The sequence below is a fragment of the Helianthus annuus genome, chromosome 11, assembly GCF_002127325.2.
Source record: "Helianthus annuus cultivar XRQ/B chromosome 11, HanXRQr2.0-SUNRISE, whole genome shotgun sequence".
Taxonomy (NCBI): Eukaryota; Viridiplantae; Streptophyta; class Magnoliopsida; order Asterales; family Asteraceae; genus Helianthus; species Helianthus annuus.
The window spans coordinates 135,865,573-135,872,100 of NC_035443.2; positions in this window are offsets into that span (position 1 = coordinate 135,865,573).

The window sequence follows — 6,528 nt, forward strand, 5'->3', positions numbered from 1 at the left end:
ATCACATTACATTATATTATATTATATCATGTCATACATGTTACATTAGTTTATTATTATTGTCTTTGTCTCCTCTGATATTTCCGTCATCTTCGATTGTGGTGTTACATGATAGGATACAACATTTTATCATAACATATCCAGTTACATTAGATTAGATATTATAGTATCATAACGTATCGTATTCCGTTACATTATCTTACGTTATTATTATTATCATTATTATTATTATTATTATTATTATTATTATTGTATTATTATATCACATTATATTAGATTATATCATACTGTATCATACTATGTTAAATTAGATTATTATTGTTATTATTATTATGATTAGAATTAGAATTTTGAATTTCAATACAATAGTTAACATTATTTGATCAATTAGTATTAAAACTTAATTATGATTGTAATTTTGTATCATAAACTTGTGTAATTAAATTGTAAATTGTTTATTCAAACAATATTAAAAATTAATTATTATTTCACCGCACATTTTTTTGTCGGCAACACCATTTTAAGGAAAATCTTTTAAGAAAAAATTTTGTTTTTTCCTCTGTAACAATAAAATTAAATATGAAAGTCAGATAAAATAAAGCATATTTTTGTTAAATTGATTTTCTAACAGAATTACATTTAAATTAAAAAAAGCTAAGAGTAACAAATTATAATACAAACTGTTGAGTTTCCCCTGATGTAAATTGTTACATTTTTAAAAACAGTATTTTCCAAAGGGTTTTTAAAAAAATGTATTAAATTATATGATTTAGTCAGAGCCGTTGTTTTAATCTATTAAATTAAAATAGCGGGTTGGAAAAGTTGTATTAAAATATAAGATTAAAAGTTTTCACCGTTCTAATATATGAATTTCATACTAGTGACATGTGATTTTACATGGTTGGTTCTAAACTGACCTACATCTGCGGTTGCAATTAGCGACTCATTCACTGGTTTTAAAAGCTACGTACAGAGAAGCTAGTATTTTAAGGATATATCACAGAAGCTAGTATTTTAAGGATATATCACGTTAGATTATATTACGTTGTATAGTATCATATCGTACTATATTACAATAGAATATTATTATTATTATTATTATAACTTTGAATTTCAAGACAATAACATTCCATTTAATGAAGTAATATTAAACTTAATTATTATTAAAAAGTTTATCACAAAATTTTTATTTAAAAACTGATTTTTACTCAAATTTGTGTAATCAAGTTGTAAATTATTTATTGAAATAATAATGAAAATTAATTATTAATTCACTACACAGTTTTTTTTGTCTGCAATACCATTTTAAGAAAAACTCATCTTTTTAATTTGCAACAACAAAATTAAATTTGAAAGTCTGACAAAGTAAAAATGTATATTCATTAGATTGATAAATTAAAAGAAGCACCTTAAATTAAAAAAAAAAAACTAAGAAACAAATTGTAATATAAACCAGCGGGTTTGCAACAGTGTAAATTATTAGGTTTTTTCTTACCATATTTTCCAAAGGGATTTAGAAGATGTATTACAATATATGATTTAATTAGTACCGTTGTTTTAATTTATTAAAATAAAATAAAGGGTTGTAAAATATGTAATATAATAAACCAGTAGGTTTCCACCCATGTAAATTGTTAGATTATATATAATTGTGTTTTTCAAAGGGTTTTAAAAGACGTATTAAAATATATAATTTAATTAGCGTCATTGCATTAATCAATTAAATTAACTTGAGAATAGCTCGGTGGTGTTGGTGGATTAGATAAAGGTTAGGGTACTAGGAGGTCATGGGTTCAATCCATATGGTGTGCAAATTTAGCCATTAAAAATCTTTAGTGGTATTCAGTTGTTTTTGTTACTGGAACCGCTTTACTTAAAAGTTTTCACCGCTCAAGTCTGTGTTTTTGGTACAAATAGCATGTTATTTTACCTCCTTTGGTCTAGCTGACCTATGTTTGTAGTTGCACTTAGCGACTCATACCCAGGTTGTTTAAAAGCTATGTACAGATAAGCCAATTTTTTTATGAACATGTATAATCACTCATGAAGTATCAAGTATGATATGATATGACATGATAAGATATCACGTTACATTATATTGGATCATATAATATAATATCGTATTATATTACATTAGAATATTATTATTATTATTATTATTATTATTATTATTATTATTATTATTATTATTATTATTACTATTATTATTAATTTAATTATTACATTAGGTTATATGATATTGTATCATATTATATTATAATTTATTAGGTTTTTGTTATTTTTATTATTGTTATTATTATTAGAATTTTGAATTTCAAGACAGTAACATTCCATTAAATGAATAATATTTAAACTTAGATATTGTTATATTTTGTATCATAATATTTTATTCAAAGAAATGATTTTTACTATAAATTTGTGTAATGAACTTGTAAATTATTTATTGAGACAATAGTGAAAATTAATTATTATTTCACGCACAATTTTTATTTTTGTTAGCAACACCATTTTAAAAAAAAATCATCTTTTTAATTTGTAACAAGAGAATTAAATATGAAGGTCAGATAATGTAAGGATGTATTTTCATTAAATTGATATATTAAAAGAAGTGCATTAATTTTTTTATATAAACAAAATTAACAAATTGTAATATAAACGGGTAGGTTCGCACCGGTATAAATTGTTAGGTTTTTATAAAGTATTTCCAAAGGGTATTAAAATATATAATTTAACCATAACTGTTGTTTTAATCTATTAAAATAAAACAATTGGATATAAAAGATTTAATATAATAAACCGGTGGGTTTCCACCTATGCAAATTGTTAGGTTTTATATAACGGTCTTTTCCCAAGGGTTTTAAAAGATGTATTATAATATATAACTTAAGTAGCACTTCTAGTGATTTTACATGGTTTAATTTAATGTGTGACCTATGTTTAAGGCTGCAACTTGTGACTCATTCACGTGGTGAATAAAAAGCTATGTATAGAAAACCAATGTTTTCGAGGGACATGTATGATCACTCATGAAGTATGATATACCTCATGAAGTATGAAGTATGATATACATGATAGAAAAACAACATCATATCACATCATAACTTATCCACTTACATTATATATAATTATAATTATTATTAATATATCATATTGTATCATACTATATTTTAAATTAGATTATTATTATTATTATTATTATTATTATTATTATTATTATTATTATTATTATTATTATTATTATTATTATTATTATTATTATTATTATTATTATTATTATTATTATTATTATTATTATTAGACCATGTGTAGTGGTTTCATCAAATAATGCCCCACCCTAGGGCGTTTTGCAACACGTCGCAATCCAGTCAGCAAAGGGGCATTATTGGGCTTTTTTTATAAATGGGTGTAGTGGGATAATGCCCAATAATGCCCCATCAATGATTATCTAATTATTAATTTTTTTTTTTCAAATTAAAACTAATAAAATTTTATTAAATAAAATAAAGCCCACAATCTCTATATTTGCTTCACCCATTCTGGCATGTGGGTTTGCCAATTTGCATGGTGACTTCCTGGCCCAATAATAAAGCCCACAATCTCAAATAGGTTAACTAGTCGTATAAAACCGATCACCTAGGGTTTACTCTTAACTAGAGAGTGTCGCACTTACTCAGATGTCACACCCCCAAAATACCACCTAGGGAATGTCCCTGCTAGGCGTGTGACGTACCAACAACGAGCCACTAATTACATTGAACCCATACAAGTTTCTAAATAAAATCCTCAATTATTAATGAAAAATACCATCAACAAGTTTAAATGAAAACCAACATGTTCAGCGGAAGCAATTAGTAAACCAAAGTTAAACTGTTTCAAAACCAATGTATAATGCCAATAATTCAATCACATGATTCCCTCCAGTTGACCCATGACCACTCCAACTACTCCAGACAGCAAGTTCCCAAATCCAAGATATCTAACGACCTGCGAGCATGCAACAAGTGTATCAGACAACGCTGGTGAGTTCATAGTTTTACAAAAACGTTAGTTACCAAGTGTTTAATCCAGTTTGTTTACAATTCCGAAAGTAATGTTGATAATACCCCGAATACAAGACGGCTTCTGATTATTTTGCCCTTTCTCCAATGCTCCTATCAAAGCATTGGTCATGACTAGGTCATTAGTTCAACACCCGTCCTCCCAGGTACGGGGTGAGGTTGCCAAGCCTAAGTAGCGCTACTAACTAATACCATGTTACCTCCCAGGTAACCAAACAACACGGAGGGACTTTAAAGGTGATAGGATGAGTATATTATCCAACATTCCCGTTTTTACCCAAAATACTTATCCCTCCCTGGGATACCCACTGACTGTCCCAACCAGCGGGACGCATGCTCAATAGATGAACTCACCTTAGTTTTGCTCGGTAATACCAGTTTACTTGTTTTCCAGTTGATCAAACGCGTCCTAATATGGTTATCGGTATCGATTAGTTTTGTGTGCATATAACTACCTATCTCATGTACAATCAATTCACGTAATCCTTGTTCACATAGCACCCAATTATTGTACATGTATTTCACGCATATAGTTCAAATCATCACAATCAATCCATTAATTTAATATCAATAAGTAGTCCTCTAACATCTATTCGATTGATAGCAGGTTCACATAATGATCTCATGTTTACACACATACAACACTTTAATCTTCAACACAAGTACATGCAAAATAACCCAATTAATAACTTACTTGTGTTTGGTATGATCTGAGATAATTTTATGTCAATTATGATCAATTAGCGGCCCATTCCCTAGTACCCAAACCAACCGGCTCAACACTACCAGCCCACAGGTCGGCCCAATCACATTCTTGTTGAATTAAAAGAAAAGGACAACATCAATTCATGCACATATAGGTGTACGACTTGTTCTCTGTGTAGTACCTTATGTTACTAAAACTGTACATTAATTATCATGTTTTTCAAACAACCAATTCACAAAACATGATCTGACAGATAGGACAAAATCCACTTTTCATTCTACAAATTTCAAATCAACAATGTCCAAATTGTACCTTGTGCATGTTTGTTTGTACGTTACCATCAAAGCACATTGAAAATATGAATAGCAGTCATCAAATAGACAACCATCATCATCACTGTCATGCAGAATAACTAATTGGTGTTTTATTCTTTATTTATTAATCATTCTAGTGTGCATAAACCGGTTGTAATATGGGCATATCTAGTTGTACCCTCATGAAAACATAGCAACTAATTGGAACATCAGGCGTACAGATTCATCACCCAAAACATTTATTCCAAATTATTCACATTACATTATCACTTAGAACTAAGTTATCATAAAACATAATCATAATAAACCTAACAAGAAATTATTATCTTTTTGATTATCATAACAGATATCATTGTCATCATCTAAAAAAAACCAACAAGATTTATCATAATCGCCATTCATCACGAAAACATGAAGTCACGCAAGTGATTCCTAATCCTCATTAAATCACATACAACTGAGATCAATTAAAAAAATCACAATAAGTATAAACACTAACTGAAGGGGATCAGGGAGTGGGGGCCTCCTGATGATTGCGACCGAGTGGGGGAGAGGGATGTCTCTTTGCTGTCGTCGAGTTGTTGGAAGGAAAGGGAGACTAGGGTTTCATCATGAAACTTGCGTACCATATCAACTGATTGTGCTTAACCTATTATTTAGTAAGTGTTGCTAAAGGAGGAGGTCCGGGCTCGGTTGGGCTTATGCTTGGCCTAGTGATGGCCCAAGTAATCCAAGAAGTGTGTGACCAGCCTAGTGATTTGCTATGTTTCCAATTCATAGCTACGTATGATTTCTAAAATCATCCCTCGTAATTCTCATGAATACGTAAAGCATGGCAATTGGGTTTTGGGCTTTGGCCAGTTGGATTTAAAATAGAATATATGTGTGTGTGGGCCGAATATGTGTGATCCGAGAGTTTGAGCTAAACAATAAACATGACGTATATAATTTTAAACTATTCACATATACACCATTAAACTCGTAGTCATCCAAGTAAAATCAAATGTATCAATATCAAAGTGCAGCCAATAATTAGTATGAGGACAATTAAAATCTTGGGTTGTTACATCAGACCCAACTTGAAAGAAATTTCGTCCCGAAATTTGGTAAGCAGTCTCAGAGGAGGGAAGTGATAGATCAGACGATTGTGAATTTTCCTCATTTACCCAGGTGTCACATCATCCCCAACTTGAAAGGGAATTTCGTCCCGAAATTCGCCAGTGACATCAAAAGTTGATTCAACTGTCTGAGCAATTGGGGATGCTTAAGCTTCATCTGGTCTCTGTGTTCACATGTGACCTCCCGTCCACGTCCTGAGCTCCAACGAACTCTCGTGATTGGGATCGACTATATTGACGGACCTTGACTTCCGGGTTCATGCTTTCGATGGATTCCTTGACAACTGCAACTTGTCTAACAAAGATATCTCAAACGTTTCAACAAACAATAC